Genomic DNA, 19730 nt, shown 5'->3' with positions numbered 1-19730 from the left:
TTTTCCTCCAAACATAACGATGGTCATTATGGCCCAACAGTTCTATTTTTGTTACATCAGACCAGAGAACAGTTCTCCAAAAAGGACGATCTGTGTCCCCATGTGCAGTTGCAAACCGTAGTCTGGCTTTTTTTGGACGGTTTTGGAGCAGTGGCTTCTTCCTTGCTGAGCGGTCTTTCAGGTGATGTCGATATAGTATTATTTTTTTCTGTGGATATAGATACTTTTGAACCTGTATCTTCACAAGGTCTTTGCTGTTGTTCTGGGATTGTTTCACATTTTTCGCACGAAAGTACATTCATCTCTATGAGACAGAATGCTTCTCCTTCCTGAGCAGTATGATGGCTGCATGGGGTTTATACGTGCGTACTATTGTTTGTACAGATGAACGTGGTACCTTCAGGCATTTGGAAATCACTCCCAAGGATGAACCAGAGTTGTGGTCTACAATTATTTTGTGGTCTTAGCTTATTTCTTTTGATTTTCCCATGATGTCAAGGAAAGAGGCACTGAGTTTGAAGGTAGGCCTTGAAATACATCCACATGGACACCTCCTATTGAATCAAATGATGTCGATTAGCCTATCAAAAGCTTCTAAAGCCATGACATAATTTTCTGGAATTTTCCAAGCTGTTGAAAGGCACAGTCAACTTATTGTATGTAAACGTCTGACCCACTGGAATTGTGATACAGTGAATTATAATAATAATAATAATATATGCCATTTAGCAGACGCTTTTATCCAAAGCGACTTACAGTCATGTGTGCATACATTCTAATTATAAGTGAAATAATCGGTCTGTAAACAACTTTTTGCAAAGACTACTTGTGTTATGCACAAAGTAGATGTCCTAACTGACTTGCCAAGACTATAGAGTGTTAAGAAGACATTGATATTATTGACCATAACCTGTTGAGCATTTTATGGCTTTTCAACCTCTGCTATATCATGAATTCAGAGCTATTTATCTAATCGAACCCAGAGGGTCTTCTTTTAATGGAAGCCTCTCTCATTTCAAACATATAGGGTGTGGTGTACCACAAGGCAGCTCTCTAGCCCCTCTACTCTTTTCTATTTTTACCAATGACCTGCCACTGGCATTAAACAAATCCTGTGCGTCAATGTATGCTTATGTGTCAGCAACCACAGCTAATGAACTCTTAACAAGGAGTTGCAGTCCGTTTTGGATTGAGCATTGTATTTGTTACAAATCATTATCCAAGAGACATGACCGGTTCTGATCTTCATTGTAATCAGAGGGCTAATATAAATACTATGCATGCCAGTCTCTATTGGATAAGAGTTGAGGAGAGACTGACTGCATCACTTCTTTTTATATGAAACAATGTGTTAAATTTCTAATTGTTTACATAGTCAAATCCAATTAGAGGTGTTTGCCTCTGCCCTTCTCTTTAGAGACTGTGCGGGAGTTATTTCCCGCACAGAGCATGATCCTGAGAAGGAGGACAAACTTAGTGACCATTAGAAATCTTCTCTTTATCGTTCCAGTCCAGACCAGGGAAGCTTTCAAAATCTTAACTCTAGCTGTTTGGTCCGAAACTGATTCACAAATCATAGGAATTTGTCAAGCTATGAAGACATTCTCCCCCTTTGAGTCTAGCGTTGCTATACAACAGTTGCCTTGGCAACATTTCTCCCTTATGGCTAAAGCTAGTGTGAGAACCATGCTAACAACAAACGTTTTGTGATAAATCTGAAGAAAAACTGCACTCTACCCACAACTTCTTTGCTAGATTCATGATAGTGTTGTTAGACAAAGCAAGGAAAGTGAACTCTGTGAAGCATTTATTTGGGCTGCAATCTGAGGTGCAGTTACCTCTAAATGAACTTAACTCTGGGTCTTCCTTTACTGTGGCGGTCCTCATGAGAGCCAGTTTCATCAAAGTGCATGATGGTTTTTGCAACTGCACTTGAAGAAACTTTCAAAGTTCTTGAAATTTTCCGTATGTACTGACCTTCATGTCTTAAAGTAATGATGGTCTGTCATTTCTCTTTGCTTATTTGAGCTGTTCTTGCCATCATATGCACTTGGTCTTTTACCAAATAGGGCTATCTTCTGTATACCACCCTACTTTGTCACAACACAAACGCATTAAGAAGGATAAAATTTAACAAATTAACCTAAGGCACACCTGTTAATTGAAATACAATCTAGGTGACTACCTCATGAAGCTGGTTGAGAGAATGCCAAGAGTGTGCAAAGCTGTAATCAAGACAAAGGGTGGCTACTTTGAAGAATCACCAAATACTGTAACGGCGTTCGTCTGTTGAAGGAACAGAGTCGGACCGAAATGAAGCGTGTAGGTTACTAATGACTTTAATGAACTGAATCGCGGTACATGAAATAACTGAATACTAAATACAAAAACAACGGAACGTGAAACTAATTACAGCCCATCTGGTGAAAACAACACAGAGACAGGAACAAACACCCACGAAATACAAAGCGAACTCTGCCTAAATACAAGGCTGCCTAAATACGGTTCCCAATCAGAGACGATAAGCGATAAGCACCTGACACTAATTGAGAATCGCCTCAGGCAGCCAAGCCTATACCACACCCCTAATCAGCCGCGATCCCAAATAATACAAACCCCAATACGAAACACAACATATAAACCCATGTCACACCCTGGCCTACCCAAACATATAACAAAAACACAAAATACAATGACCAAGGCGTGACAAATACAAAATTTGTTTGACACTTTTGGCTACTTCATTATTCCACATGTGTTATTTAATTGTTTTGATGTATTCACTACAATGTAGAAAATTGTAAAAATAAAGAAAAACCTTGAATGAGTAGGTTTGTCCAAACTTTTGACTAGTACTGTATACATACATGCAAACAGACTTATACACTCAAACGCTTACTCAAGTTAGCACACACACACACACACACACACACACACACACACACACACACACACACACACACACACACACACACACACACACACACACACACACACACACACACACACACACACACACACACACACACACACACACACACACAGACTGACTGCATGAAAACAGACAATACTGTACCAAGGAAAACATTCCTAATCACTGACTCATTATATGAAATCTTACTATGCCTATTTTTAAAAAGGGGGGAGAAATCACTTCCCCTAAGTTTGACTCATTCAAGCAATCATACTCCACTTAAGAAAACTAGCAGCTGTGTTTACTTCAGTTACTTATGCACTCTCTCTTGTTATATCACTCTTTCTCACTCGCTCTCCCATTTTCCCTCTCTCCCTCGCCCCTCCACACTAAATGACTTAAATGTAAATGTAAATGTAAATGCACAGTTTCTCTTAAACCACTGTTATTCTCATTTCATTTTCAGCTAATACAGTCTCTGTGGTTTAGCGACTTAATTGAAGGAGTTATGGTCCATAACGTGAACATGCATTTACATGGCTGTGGCCTTGTTAAAACTAAACCAGGGCTACGTCCCAATGGTACCCTATTCCCTTTATAGTGCACTACATTTTATAGTGCACTATATAGGGAATCGGGTACCATTTGGGATGTACACAAGCTCTGGCATGCCAAATGCTCTTCAAATGGATTCCACATGTTGTTTGCATAATTTCCCCCCCCCTAACACTTGACCTACAACTGGAATCAATGTTCACACTGATCTGTACGGCATCCGTGCTCAAGGCTGCTGAAGTTAGCTGTGCAGTATGTATGTAGCTGGTTTTCTGAAAAATACAACAGTGGCAAGCAGTTTCGTAGAATGAAAGCGAATAACTCGGCAGTTAACACCTTGGACCTGTTCAACTAATCTTCAAAATGGTGTCTCTTTCTTTCTCTCTCTTTCTTTTTCTCTCTCTCTCATTCCTTATTTTTCTCTCTTTCTCTTGCTCTCTTTCTTTCTTTTTCCTTTCTTTCCCTTCCTCCCTCCCTAACTTCCTCACTTAATCATCAGTCTTACATAGTCTGATTAGTAAAAAGAAGAGTCATGGCCTCCCAAGTGGTTCAGCGGTCTAAGGCAATCCATCGCAGTGTTGTGGCGTCACTACAGCCTGGGTTTCGATCCCAGGCTGTGTCACAACTGGCCGTGACTGGGAGTCCCATAGGGTGGCGAACAATTGGAGCAGCATCATCCGGGTTTGGCCGAGGGGGCTTTACTTGGCTCATCGTGCTCTAGCTACTCCCTGTGGCGGGCTGGGCACCTGCAGGCTGAATAGGGTTTCCTCTGACACATTGTTGCAGCTGGCGGGCTGGTGTTAAGAAGCACGGTTTGGTGGGTCATGTTTTTGAGGACACAACCTTTACCTCTCCTGAGCTCTTTGGAGAGTTGCAGCGATGAGACAAGATCATAATTGGATATAATGAAATATGGGAAAAAAGGAAGAGTTCCATTCATATAATTTTTACCGATATAGTCATGTCAGATCTGTGATTACTTCCACAGTATAGGAACTGTGGGTGTCATCATTCCTAGTGAGTCACCTCAGGACAGGTTTCCCAAAAGCATCTTCAGGATAAGTTTCGGAAAACGTTTGGGAAACAAACTGGGCCCAAGCCAGGCCGAGGATCCTTATTAACCAGGAATCCCCTAACTTTTAAACCCAAACATTGAGGATTTCGGGGGATTGGATGTGAACGTAATGTGCTATGTTTTTCACCCATTTTTTATGTGTAAATATGTTGTTTTATATAGTTCTTCAGTCCTTTTTAATGTCATTTAGTTTCTCAGAGGGTGGCTGAATATATGTTGTAGAAGTTGTTGTCTTTTTATTCCATGCACCATGGCTAGACTAAGGTCACAGTGTTTGCACTGTCGTTCAATGTATGCTCTGTTGTTTGTCCTTGATTGTCACTTTTCTGCTATCTGTTGCAGAGTTCCATAATGCATTTTCTGTCTTTCCTCAAGAAAGACAGGCTTGTCTATGTCTGATTCCACAAAAAGTGGGCTAGCACTCTCACTCTTCCTCAGTCCAGTCCATAACTAACACACTGGCCCAGAAAATTAGAGGATTTCACACTTATTCGACAAGAGAATCTGAAGATGATGCTAATGTTTCTGCCTGTGTCAACAAATATAGCAAGACCCTCTTCTCTCTCCCCCCCCCACACACACACTTTAAAGTACTACGTAAGTAGGTTTTGGGGTATCTGTACTTCACTTGATTATTTATATGTTTGACAACTTTTACTATTATATCACTACATTCCTAAAGAAAAAGGAAATTTTACTCCATACTTTTTACATGACACCCCAAAAGTACTCTTTACATTTTGAATACTTAGCAGGACAGGAAAATTATCCAATTCACACACTTATCAAGACAACACATTGCCATCCCTTCTGTCTCTGATCTAGCGGACTCACTAAACACAAATTATCTTTTGTAAATTATGTCTGAGTGTTGGAGTGTGCCCCTAGCTATCCATAAATCTTTAAAACAAGACAATGGTGCCGTCTGCTTTGCTTAATACAAGGAATTTGAAATTATTTATACTTTAACTTTGACTTTTGGTAAATAAGTATACTTTAGACACATACAACGCCCTCTCTGTGCTCAGGGGCCATCACATACACAGGCCAGGGCCATCCCACAATGCACACTATGTGAGGGGGGAGCATTCCCCTCTTGCCTCTCCCCTTACGCCTCTGCCCTTCGCTCAACGTAGCCGGATTCTTGCCTCCAACAGATGAGATAATCTACTACATACTGTGCTCTACAGTATACAAACATTAATTAATCCAGATTACATTAATTAACAGGTGTCTGCTATTGGATGAGGTTAGTTAACCCCTTTTACTGTCTATTCAGGGTTAGGGCTAAAATGTGGGTTAGAAGTAACTTTTTAAAGGGATAGACCTAGGGATAGGGTTTAAGGTTTGTTTTTCTGCAAAAACAGTATGGGTTTCTAGCTCCTGCTCTTTTAAGCCTCGCTGTGGCCATCTGCGGGTACTACATACCTTGCCAGGCTCAATCTGGGACAGCAACTGTGTCAGATCTACAAATCACCATTAGCTGCTAAGCAATGAGGTAGACCCATCCATGTGGTTTGCAAATCAGTGAACCTGTGCAACATATGCTCAGTTAATAGCCTACAAATGAACAGAGGTCACATGTATCAAAATACACAGCAGCCATTTGGAATGAACAAAATAGTGTTGAGAAACATAAATGTTATTTTTGAAATTAATCTGTTCCATGGAAATGTGGAAAAAATAATTGGCATGCCGATCAGTTTAAATCGTATGTTAAACTGTAACCTTCCCCATACTTGAAACTCACGAGCTGCCTATGGTCTTTACCATTAGACCCACTATTACACCGCACGCACATAGGAGGTGCTTACCAAGTAACCATAACCTTGTTAATATCAAGTTACCTGCGGTAACGCCAGCTCATTGCTAACACCAGTGAAGCTTGCATTGTGATGCAGAACAATGGGCTGGGAATAGAACATTCGGAAGGAGAGAAGGTGCTCAATAAGAGTTAATAGGAGCTCACAGGATGAAAACTGCCTAAAATAAGGCCTGTTTTTCCGCTATTACTTCAAAACTATGGCAAGCAGCTGATACACATGTTAATATTATGAAACTGAACTCCATGGCGGATGCAATGAAGTAATTTTCATCAGAAAACAGCGTTCTGAAAACCTTAATCTGTCCAGCCTATTATGACAATGTACACAGAACAAAAATATAAACGGAACATGCAACAATGTCAAAGATTTTACATAGTTACAGTTCATATAAGGAAATCAGTATATTGAAATACATTCACTAGGCCCCTATTTATGTATTTTACATGACTTGGTCAAATATTTACCTTAAAAAAAGTAGGGGCATGGATACAAAAAAATAGTCAATATCTGGTGTGACCACCATTTGCCTCATGCACCATTTGCCCCATTTGCCTCATCTCTTTCACATAGAGTTGATCAGACTGTTGATTGTGGCCTGTGGAATATTTTCCCACTCCTCTTCAATGGCTGTGCGAAGTTGCTGGATATTGGCGGGAACTGGAACACGTTATCTTACACATCAATCCAGAGCATCCCAAACATGCTCAACGGGTGACATATGTGTTGAGTATGCAGGCCCTGAAAGAACTGGGACATTTTCAGCTTCCAGGAATTGTGTACAGATCCTTGCGACATGGGGCTGTGCATTTTCATGCTGGAACATGAGGTGATGGTGGCAGATGAATGGCACAACAATGGGCCTCAGGATCCCATCACTGTATCTCTGTGCATTCAAATTGCCATCGATAAAATGCAATTGTTTTTGTTATCCGTAGCTTATGCCTGCCCATACCATAACCCCCCCCCCCCCCCCCACCACCATGGGGCACTCTGTTCACAAAGTTGACATCAGCAAAACCCCTGCCCACACGACTCCATACACACTGTCATCTGCCCAGTACAGTTGAAACCAGGATTCATCCATGAAGAGCACAGTTCTCCAGCGTGCTAGTGGCCATCGAAGGTGAGCATTTTGCACACTAAAGTCGGTTACGATACCAAACTGCAGTCAGGTGAAGACCCTGGTGAGGATGACGAGCACACAGATACGCTTCCCTGAGACAGTTTGTCCAGACATTATTTGGTGGTGCCAACCCACAGTTTTATCAGCAGTTAAGTTGGCTGGTCTCAGATGATCCCGCAGGTGAAGAAGCCGAATGTAGAGGTCCTGGGCTGGCGTGGTTACACATGGTCTGTGGTTGTGTGGACGGTTGGACGTAATGCCAAATTCTCTAAAACAATGTTGGAGGCAGCTTATGGTAGAGAAATGAAAATTCAGTTGTCTGGCAACATCTCTGGTGGTTATTCCTGCAGTCAGCATGTCAATTGCACGCTCCCTCAAAACTTGAGAAATCTGTGGCATTGCATCATTTTCTTGATATGCCACACCTGTCAGGTGGATGGATTATCTTGGCAAAGGAGAAATGCTGGCTAACAGGGATGGATGTAAGCAAATTTGTGCACAACATTTCAGAGAATTAAGTGTTGTGTGCGTATGTAACATTTCTATGATCTTTTATTTCAGCTCATGAAACATGTGACCAACATTTTACTTCTAATGTTTATATTTTAGTTCAGTGTATGTTGTCTTAGAATACTGTACATGTAGCATTCCATAAGATTACGTCTGTCAACAACGGTTCCAATTTGTGTCACTGTTATTACACTGTGTCAGGCAGATGATGCCATAGGTGGCAGGATCCTGTAGAGCAATTATAATTGGACTAGAATGAACCCTGTAGACCGTTACACTGTTGCTGGCTTCATGTGCTAGTGGGACACAGGAAACTGGGAACTGGTAAGTCTGATATGATTGTGTTCAAGTTCCTTTGAAGTTGGAACAATTCTTCAACCAATACAATTTTAGCTAGCTTGATAAGCTTGCTAACATTGTTAATTATAATGTTAACTAGCCTGCTTAACGTTGACAATATGAACAGACTAGTTACCTTATCGATATTGATAAGGTTGTAATTTTCAAAAATGTGAAAGGTGAAACATCACAACTCTGAAATTTGGGTATCAAAATGTACTCAAGAGTTTTCCACTTGTAATTCTGACTTTGGAGGGTCATTGTATTGAAATGTCCCACTGAAAAGTAAGAGCTTTTGATAACTCCGATAGCACGTGAACTCAGCAAAAGTCTGTTACCGATTGGACAAGTAGACTGCTGATTGATTAGATGTGGCTGTGTCAATTGCTGATAGATACATTTTAATTGATTAGACAGATAGACTAGGTCCGCTGGTGATTGGACAGATAGACTGTGTTTGTTGCTGATTGGTCGCTGATTGGTCATTTTTAATTGAATCTCTAGGCGGATCTCTATATATCTATTTGGTGTGGAACTACTAATAGCAGCCTAGAAAGGAAATATACTGAAGGAGATTGATAGATTGATAGCGTTGGCGGGATTACAAGCTTAGTCAAATGGTCATAAACCTAATTTCATCTTCAATTTGTATTCTATTCTATTTTCTCCAAATCATTGAACGTGATCGACAGTGTCTTTGTTCCATAACATTCAGTAACCTATGTGAAGTACATAACAGACAGAGATTCAGCCTTTTTCTGGACGAGAAAGGTATTTCAATGGAACTCTCCATTAGGCATTAGTTTTTGGTTCCAGGATTAGGCTAAATGTTTGCCCAAGACTATGTTGTGTATAAATGTTTATAATATTTGCAATAAAAATATATTGATTAAATATTACTTTTAATACATTTGACAATTATGTTTAGTGTAAATGCTAAGGCACGTAATTTACCCCCTCTAAAGTGTACTATTGCTGAGTGAAAGGGGCCCATGGTAAATGGATTTAAAGTGAAAGTTGAAATGAGCACTAATCTGGCTCCATGAATACCCTTGAGCACACACACACACACACACACACACACACACACACACACACACACACACACACACACACACACACACACACACACACACACACACACACACACACACACACACACACACACACACACACACACACCCCGTGGCTGTCACAGTGTTGAAGGCAGGGACGGGGCCTCTCTCCAGCACAGGGGTAAAGTCACGCAGGTCAGTACTCAGTTTCCACATCAGACCCAGGAACAGGGGCCAGAGTCTCCCAACTCCCTCCCTCCCCAGTCCCCTGGGGGGCCCCTCCTTGCCTTTCCCTGACCCCCAACCCCCAGTGTACAAATGCCTTTGCTGACAGCTCTGGCCCAGTCCTCTGTAATTGAAAAGAACAGGCCAGGGCCCCCAGCCACCCCACCACACATCCCCCACTCAGCCACCCTACCATAGCCCTGCCTGTGTTGAGTTGAGCCTCTGAGCCCAGTGACAGACACCCATCAATACCAATGATTATTACCCCTCTGGAAGTCAGAGTCACTGCCGATGACATCCAAGACACCAGCCATGCAACACCCGCCCAACACATATACGTACACACACACATACTAACACACACACACACACCTCCCCCTCAGTGTCCTTCCTCTGCTACCCGAGCTTCTGAATGTTTAACCCATTGCGAACAGCCCTGTCGCTCTCTGTGTTTCTGCTGCTTCTTTACGGGAGGCAAACAAGGCTGTCCTACACACACACATACACACTCACTCACAGAAACACACAAGCCGCTATCACATGCAAAAAAAGCTGTGACAACCAGCAAACTTTTTGGGCAATTCCTAAGGAGTTTGGATCCTGCACTATTTCTCCTGACAGTCTCCTACTATACTGTACTCTCACCCAAATCTTCACCAGCTAATTTAGTAAAAACTATTTCTCAAACACAGAAGAAAAAACAATGACTTCAATCTATACAACACTATTGCGTTAAAACAAGCTAAAGCATTGCCAAGAACACATGACAGAGGTTGAAGCAGTATTTATTAAATGCATCACAACCTGTGGTTATGCTGAGGTCTACAGTCATTCCTCATTATAATCATCTCACAGCTTGTGCATTCACATCGAAAATAGGTGTTACAAGTCCAGTTCCTAGCAGTGTTACACTGATTCAGTTTCCTTCTGACAGCAACCCAACACAATGGCATGCATGGTCAGCCAGCCAGCCAGTGTGCGGTAGGTACCTAGGTAACAAGGAGTTGTCAAATGTGGTTCAGCTATGACAGCTGAACCACACACACACACACACACACACACACACACACACACACACACACACACACACACACACACACACACACACACACACACACACACACACACACACACACACACACACACACACACACACACACACACACACACACACACACACACACACGCACACTTAGACACAATCCCACAAACATGACAAATGTGAACCACAGCATGAGAAGAAAAGGAGTAAAAATGTACACAGACCTTGTCAGAAGCTGCAGAGCCGTAGGAAACAGTTCTCTTCTCCAGTCCTATCTCTCGCTCCCCTCTCTCTCTCTCTCTCTCTCTCTCTCTCTCTCTCTCTCTCTCTCTCTCTCTCTCTCTCTCTCTCTCTCTCTCTCTCTCTCTCTCTCTCTCTCTCTCTCTCTCTCTCTCTCTCTCTGTGTGCACAGCTCCCTCCCCTTCTGTCGCTCAGCTGCTGAGCTCTCGCAGTTCTCAGGAAATGAATGGGAGCTGCACAGAGAACTGTTGTACTTGCAATTGACTTAGCCTGCCCGCCCATGTCACATGATCAGCTAAATGTAGGGTGGGCCAGTGGGTGGAGGCTTCATAAGCAATGGGAAGACAATATACTCTAAGCTTGAACAGCATGCATCGAATTACACAGGGCCCCTCGTGGGAGGTTTCCAACACTTCCGTGGTCCACTCAGGCAGCCAGGCAGGCAGCGTTCTCTCTCTCAATTTAATTCCAATGAAAGGGCTTCATTGCCATTGGAAACATATGTTTACATTGCCAAAGCAAGTGAAATAGTTTATTTCACATTTATTTATTATCTATCAGAAATTAAAAGTACACAGTACACTCACAAACGTTTCAAAAGAATAGAGACAATTCAAATGTTATATTCATCAAGGATGGTAAAAGCACTCCCTGTGATCGTTCAAGATTGACGTCGAAATTGGACATCTATTGATGTCCTGAGGACGTCGGGAAATGTCTTCAAAAACCAGCCACTAGGGGAAACAGGGAGTGCTTTCACCATCAAGTAGGCTTGGGTAATCCCATGACTTTGGATCAGAAGGTTGTGTTTTCAATCTCAGTCGTGGACACTGGTTTTGTATTTTTCGTTGTAACCCTATCCCAAACCTTAACCATTTGGAATAAGTGTCTAAACTACGTGTTTTAACCCTATCCCAAAACGTAACCCTTACCTTAACCATTTGGAATGAGTGTCTAAACTTAGTGTTTTAACCCTATCCCAAAACTTAACCCTTACCTTAACCATTCGGAATGAGTGTCTAAATGTAACTCTTGACTTTCTAAATTTGACGTGTAGAGAAATGGAATGTGAAAGTGCAGCAGGATGAACGACACAGAGACGAGAATTGATGAATTCTGCAGTGAGACTGTGAGAGTTGGTTGATATTATGGCTATGGACAGTGTTGTAAACATGTGCAAATAGTTGAAGTACAAAAGGGAAAATAAATAAACATAAATATGGTTTGTATTTACAATGGTGTTTGTGCTTCACTGGTTGTCCTTTTCTTGTGGCAACAGGTCACAAATCTTGGTGATGTGATGGCACACTGTGGTATGTCACCTAATAGATATGAGAGTTTTTCAAAATTGGATTTGTTTTCAAATTCTTTGCGTGTCTGTGTAATCTGAGGAAATACAATGCATTCAGAAAGTATTCTGATCCCTTCGCTTTTCCCACATTTTGTTATTCTAAAATGGATTAAATTAATTGTTTTCCTCATCACAGCTACACACAATACCCCAAGATGAACAAGTGAAAGCAGGTTTTAAGACATTTTTGCAAATCTATTACAAATAAATATCAGAAATAGCTGATTTACATAATTCAGACCCCTTGCTGTGAGTATAAAATTAAGCTCAGGTGCATCCGGGTTCCATTGATCATCCTTGAGATGTTCATACAACTTGATTGGAGTCCAACTTTGGTATATTCAATTGATTGGACATGATTTGGAAAGGCATATATGTCTATGTAAGGTCCCACAGTTGACAGTGGGTGTCAGAGCAAAAACCAAGCCATTAGATCGACGGAATTGTCCTTAGAGCTCCGAGACAGGATTGTGTTGGGGCACAGATCTGGGGAAGGGTACCACAAAATGTCTGCAGCATTGAAGGTGCTCAACAACACAGCGGCCTCCATCATTCTTAAATGGAAAAAGTTTGGAACCACCAAGACTCGTCCTAGAGCTGGCTGCCCAGCCAAACTGAGCAATTGGGGGAGAAGGGCCTTAGTCATGGAGGTGACCAAGAACCCGATGGTCACTCTAACAGAGCTCAAGAGTTTCTCTGTGGAGATGGGAGAACCTTCCAGAATGACAACCATCTCTGCAGCACTCCACCAATCAGGCCTTTATGCTAGAGTGGCTAGACGGAAGTCACTCCTCAGTAAAAGGCACATGATAGCCCACTTGAAAAAAGCTGTGCAGCAACGCTCCCCATCCAACCTGACAGAGCTTGAGAGGATCTGAAGAGAAGAATGGGAGAAACTCCCCAAATACAGGTGTGCCAAGCTTGTAGTGTCAAATCAAAGAAAACTCAAGGCTGTAATCGCTGCCAAAAGTGCTTCAGCAAAGTACTGAGTAAACGGTCGGAATTCTTATGTAAATGTGATTTCAACATTTATTTTTTAATACATTTGCAAAAATGTATTGTAAACTTGTTTTTTCTTTGTCATTATGGGGTATTGTGTGTGGATTGATGAGTCAAAAAAATATATTTTAGACTTAAGGTTGTAACGTTACAAAAATTCAAGGGGTCTGAATACTTTCTGAATACACTGTATGTGTCCCTAATATGGTCATACATTTGGCTGGAGGTTAGGAAGTGCAGCTCAGTTACCACCTTATTTTGCAGGCAGTGTGCACATCGCCTGTTTTCTGTCGAGTGTCAGGTCTGCCTACTGCGGCCTCTCTTCATAGCAAGGCTATACTCATACTCAAAGTCAAAGTTTTTTTTCTGTCAGTCACAGTGGTCAACTATTCTGCCATTGTGTACTCTCTGTTAAGGGTCAAATAACATTCCAATTTGCTCAGTATGTTTGGTTAATTCTTTCAAATGTGTCATGTAATTAACTTTTGTTTCTCATGATTCGGTTTGATCTAACTGTGTTGCTGTCCTGGGGCTCTGTGGAGTCTGAGGGGACTCTTCTCTAGGCTCATTTCTCTGGAGGTGATGGCTTTGTTATGAAAAGTTTAGGAATCATTTCCTTTTAGGTGGTTGTAGCTCTTTCTTGGATTTTGATCATTAGCGGGTGTCGTCCTAATTCGTCTCTGCATGCATTATTTGGTGTTTTACGTTGTACACAGAGGATGTTTTTGCCAAATTCTGCATCTCAATTTGTCCCATTTTGTGAATTCTTGGATGGTGAGCGGACCACAGACCTCAACCATAAAGGGCAATGGGTTCTATAACTAATTCAAGTATTTTTAGCCAGATAATTGGGATATCGAATTTGATGTTCATTTTGATGGCATAGAAGGCTCTTCTTGCTTTGTCTCTCATACTGTTGACAGCTTTGTGGAAGTTACCTGTGGTGCTGATGCTTAGGCTGAGGTAGGTATAGTTTGTTGTGTGCTCTAGAGCAACAGAGTCTACATGGAATTTGCATTTCTGGTCCTTGCAGCTGGACCTTTTTTGGATTATTTTTGTTTTACTGAGTTTCACTGTCAGGGCCCAGGTCTGACAGAATCTGTGCAGAAGATATAGGTGCTGCTATATGCCTACCTTGGTTGGGGACAGAAGCACCAGATCATCAGCAAGCAGTAGACATTTGACTTCAGATTTTAGTAGGGTGATGCCAGGTGATGCAGACTGTTCTGGTGCTTCAATTTATATAGCAGACCCTCATGTCAAATTGAGTCAAAGCTTTGTTTTTATCAGCAAAACACGAGAAGACTTTGCTTTTATTTTGGTTTATTTCTCTCTCTCTCTCATGGCTGGGGAAGAACACTGGAGACCTCCTACCCCATTCAAAGGGAAAAGAGAATATGCTAAATACAAAAAGAGATATATTGCAGGAAATGTGGAATATAATTCATTCATCAAAGTAGAAATGATGCTCCTGAGGTACCAATAACATGTAGTTGTAGGATACTGATTATATTTTAGTGAACATTTGCAGGAGTAAGTAACCCAAACACATCATTGTATTTCTTTGTATTTCTATTTATTATTTTTTTGATGCTCATAATGTTATTTGGCCCATTCACTGATACACATCCCTGCATATCGGTACCCACAATCAAATACCACCACCACACCACATACCCATCTCTGTTTTCTCCCCACAATTGTCAGTCTTAATGAAACATTGTGTTGTGTTGTGCTCCACAATGCCTGTCACTGGAGACTGGAAAGTGGAGAGCGGGAGGAGAGGAGAGCTCATGTTATTCACCACACTGTCCCCTGGGACTGTTAATTAAGGTAAAGGAACCACGCTCATTTGCATGGCTGATAGACCCTGGAGCTAGCTAGCACTATAGGATCACAGACAACCCTGATGATTCACAAACATGCACACAGACACAATCATACACACACACAGACACAATCATACACACACACTGATTCACAAATACACTTGCACGCGCGCACACGCACTTGCGCAAACACACACACAGAGATGATCATACACTGTAGTGAGAGAGAGAGAGATGATTGTAATGTAGTAGTGTAGTGAGCTTGGCCCACCTGCTCCGTATTTAATATCCCCCTGTTTTACTGTAGATATCTGCTCTTTTCACTTAACACTCTCTTTGTCACGGAATAATGATCTCCACATGAATAGAGAGAATGGATGGATGAATGGATGGATAAAGCGACTGGAAGGAGGGGATAATGGTGGAAAAGGAGGGATGGGGCATGGATGAAAGGATGAGGCTGGATGGAGGGAAACGCTGGATGGATTGAAAGACGGAAGATATTTATAGATGGATGGATAGAGTTTCAAGGAGAGATGTCAAGGGATGGATAGAAGAAGGTGACAGACTGGGGAGAGGGGATGGCAGGATGCTTTCTGTGAGTCGTGTTAATTGTAATGGGTTATAATTACAGGCATTTACTGCTGCATGGACTGCTTGGATAAATGTAGCCTACAACATGTATCCTACAACAACACTTCAAATACATGGAGAATGTGATAAGAGTAATGACTACACCTAATGATTAGATATTACATGAAGATGAATAAGTGACTAGTAGTGCTCAGCAATTAAGCTAAATGTCTCTTATTTTTCAGGTTTTAATTAAACAACTAATTGACTGCCATTGGACGCTACAGACATAAGTTGGCAGATTGGCTTTACCAACTTCAGACGAGTCCAAAGACGCATGTGGTGGTCGTAAAGCAAAACAAACGGAGAAAACTATAGTGTTTGTGAGAGTCAGCCAATCTCAATTGCAACCATTATTGGTCACCTCATTACTGCCCCCTAAAAGATGATGTCGGTGTTACCTTAGTGATCCTTGCAACCAGTCTTTCAAGATATGTTCGCCTTCTGGTTGGTATTATCATCGGAAAAATGTAGTCCTTTATGACCAGACTAAGGGCGATTAGTCTATTTCACAAGCATTCCATACAATATAAATAAAGTATTTATTTGTTTACCACATCAAATCTACAGTACCAATCAGGGTTGGGGAGTAAGGGATTTCATGTAATCCATTACATTTAACTGATTACAAAAACATCTGCAACTATGATCTGTTGTTACCAGCAAAAATGTTGTGATTAGATGATTACTTCTAGAATGACTTTAAAATTGTGCAAAAACTATTTGACATCTTTCTGTTTTCTCAATGGCATTCAGAAAAATGGCACAAGTTTAAATGTGTTCTGTCTGAGTGAGTCTGACCACAACTCATTGACCAAGATGATGACACCACATGTTTTGATTGATCGCAGGAATAGGCTTTTGTAGGACAAGCTATGTACACTGCTCAAAAAATAAAGTGTACACTAAGATAACACAACCTAGATCTGAATGAATGAAATATTCTTATTAAATACTTTTTTCATTCCATAGTTGAAAGTGCTGACAACAAAATCACACAAAAATGATCAACGGAAATCAAATGTATCAACCCATGGAGGTCTGGATTTGGAGTCACACTCAAAATTAAAGTGGAAAACCACACTACAGGCTGATCCTACTTTGATGTAATGTCCTTAAAACAAGTCAAAATGAGGCTCAGTATTGTGTGTGGCCTCCACGTGCCTGTATGACCTCCCTACAACGCCTGGGCATGCTCCTGATGAGGTGGTGCATGGTTTCCTGAGGGATCTCCTCCCAGAACTTCACTAAAGCACCTGCCAACTCCTGGACAGTCTGTGGTGCAACGTGACGTTGGTGGATGGAGTGAGACATGATGTCCCAGATGTGCTCAATTGGATTCAGGTCTGGGGAACGGGCGGGCCAGTCCATATCATCAACGCCTTCCTCTTGCAGGAACTGCTGACACACTCCAGCCACATGAGGTCTAGCATTGTCTTGCATTAGGAGAAACCCAGGGCCAACCCCACCAGCATATGGTCTCACAAGGGGTCTGAGGATCTCATCTCGGTACCTAATGGCAGTCAGGCTACCTCTGGCGAGCACATGGAGGGCTGTGCGGCCCCCCAAAGAAATGCCACCCCACACCATGACTGACCTACCGCAAAACCGGTAATGCTGGAGGATGTTGCAGGCAGCAGAACGTTCTCCACGGCGTCTCCAGACTCTGTCACATCTGTCACATGTGCTCAGTGTCGCAATATTGAGTGAAGAGGTGTGGAGTCAGGCGCAGAGAGCAAAGATGTGGGAAAAACAACACGCTTTAATGTCCCGAAACACAACATGTACAAAGTGAAAACACAAATGAACAGAAATATAACCGGACAGCGTGTAACCCAAAATACAACAAAATACACTCAACCAACAAAACAGACGAACAAGCCCGCACGAAACAGAAGCGGGCTAAACAGACTATATATACCCTATCCTAACAACCAAACTAGAAACAGGTGCTACCAATTAGACAAAACTAAACGAACACAGAACAACGGATCGGCGATAGCTAGTAGACCGGCGACGACGACCGCCGAGCGCCACGAGAACAAGAAGGGGAGTCACCTTCGGTAATATTCGTGACAGTACCCCCCTCCTGACGCGCAGCTCCCGCAGCGCGCCGACGTCGGCCTCGGGGACGACGATGAAATTCACTCAACATGGATGGGTCTAGAATATCCCTCGCCGGAACCCAGCACCTCTCCTCCGGACCGTACCCCTCCCAGTCGACGAGGTACTGCAAGCCTCTCACCCGGCGTCTCGAGTCCAGAATAGCTTGTATCTTGTACGCCGGGGACCCCTCGATGTCCAGAGGGGGTGGAGGAACCTCCGGTACCTCATTCTCCTGCATGGGACCAGCTACCACCGGCCTGAGAAGAGACACATGAAATGAGGGGTTAATACGATAATACGAAGGAAGTGATAATCGATAACAAACCTCATTTATTCTCCTCAGGACTTTAAATGGCCCTATACACTGCGGACCCAGCTTCCGGCAGGGCAAGTGGAGAGGCAGGTTACGGGTCGAGAGCCAGACCCTGTCCCCAGGTGCAAACACAGGGGCCTCACTGCGGTGACGGTCAGCGCTCTTCTTCTGCCTTATACTAGCTTGGCGTAATGACTCCTGGACTGCCCTCCAGGTCTCCTTAGAGCGCTGTACCCACTCCTACACCGCAGGAGCCTCAGTCTGGCTCTGATGCCACGGTGCCAAGACCGGCTGGTACCCCAACACGCACTCAAATGGTGACATGTTGGTAGAAGAGTGGCTTAGTGAATTCTGGGCTATTTCTGCCCAGGGAATATATCTCGCCCACTCGCCTGGCCGGTCCTGGCAATACGACCGCAGAAACCTACCCACCTCCTGGTTAACTCTCTCCACCTGACCATTACTCTCCGGGTAATACCCTGAGGTAAGGCTGACCGAGACCCCCAGACGTTCCATAAATGCTCTCCAAACACGGGAGATAAATTGGGGGCCTCGATCAGAAACTATATCCTCGGGCACCCCGTAGTGCCGGAAGACATGGGTGAAAAGAGCTTCCGCAGTCTGTAGGGCCGTAGGGAGACCGGGCAATGGGATAAGACGGCAGGACTTAGAGAACCGATCCACAACGACCAGGATAGTAGTATTACCCTGAGAGGGGGGAAGGTCAGTAAGAAAATCCACCGAAAGATGGGTCCGCGGCCGTTGTGGAACGGGAAGAGGTTGTAATTTACCTCTTGGCAGGTGTCTAGGAGCCTTACTCTGGTCGCACACCGAACAGGAGGAAACATAGAATCGCACATCCCTCCTCAAAGTGGGCCACCAGTACTTCCTCTCAAGACCTCTCACAGTCCTATAAACACCTGGTTGACCCGACGAGGGTAGACAATGAGCCCATCAAATCAATTGATCACGAACAGCCAGCGGCACGTACCTACGACCCTCCGGACACTGTGGAGGCGTAGGTTCCCCCCTTAGTGCCCGCTCGATGTCCGCGTCCACATCCCATACTACCGGTGCCACCAGCTTAGCTGCCGGAATGATGGGAGTAGGATCGATGGACCTGTCCTCAGTGTCATAGAGTCTTGACAGCGCGTCAGCCTTAGTGTTGAGGGAACCTGGTCTATATGAGACAGTGAAATGAAATCTGGTGAAAAACATGGCCCACCTTGCCTGACGAGGATTCATTCTCCTAGCTGATCGGATATACTCCAGGTTACGATGGTCAGTCCAGATAAGGAAAGGGTGCTTAGCCCCCTCAAGCCAGTGTCTCCACACCTTCAGGGCCTTAACCATAGCCAACAACTCCCTATCCCCCACATCATAATTCCGCTCCGCTGGCCCGAGTTTCTTAGAAAAAAAGGCACAGCGGCGGAGCTTCGGTGGCACACCCGAACGCTGTGAGAGCACAGCTCCAACCCCAGCCTCGGATGCGTCCACCTCTACTATAAACGCCAAAGAAGGGTCCGGATGTGCCAACACCGGCGCCTTAGTAAACATCGCCTTCAACTTAAGAAAAGCTCCGTTCGCCTCTGCTG

General features: G+C 43.2%; 1 protein-coding gene across 1 annotated transcript in view; it reads right to left on the bottom strand.

Moving 5' to 3' along the window:
- LOC124043722 (Krueppel-like factor 12) overlaps positions 1-11121 on the bottom strand; it is a 161182-nt gene extending 150061 nt beyond the window's left edge. The window contains exon 1 of the mRNA XM_046362620.1: positions 10889-11121. The gene's annotated coding sequence lies outside the window, so the exon portion shown is untranslated. The remainder of the gene's footprint in view (positions 1-10888) is intronic.
- Between the last annotated feature and the right edge of the window lie 8609 nt (positions 11122-19730).

The sequence above is a fragment of the Oncorhynchus gorbuscha genome, linkage group LG09 (genome assembly GCF_021184085.1).
Source record: "Oncorhynchus gorbuscha isolate QuinsamMale2020 ecotype Even-year linkage group LG09, OgorEven_v1.0, whole genome shotgun sequence".
NCBI lineage: Eukaryota > Metazoa > Chordata > Actinopteri > Salmoniformes > Salmonidae > Oncorhynchus > Oncorhynchus gorbuscha.
This window is presented reverse-complemented; position numbering and strand designations above follow the sequence as displayed.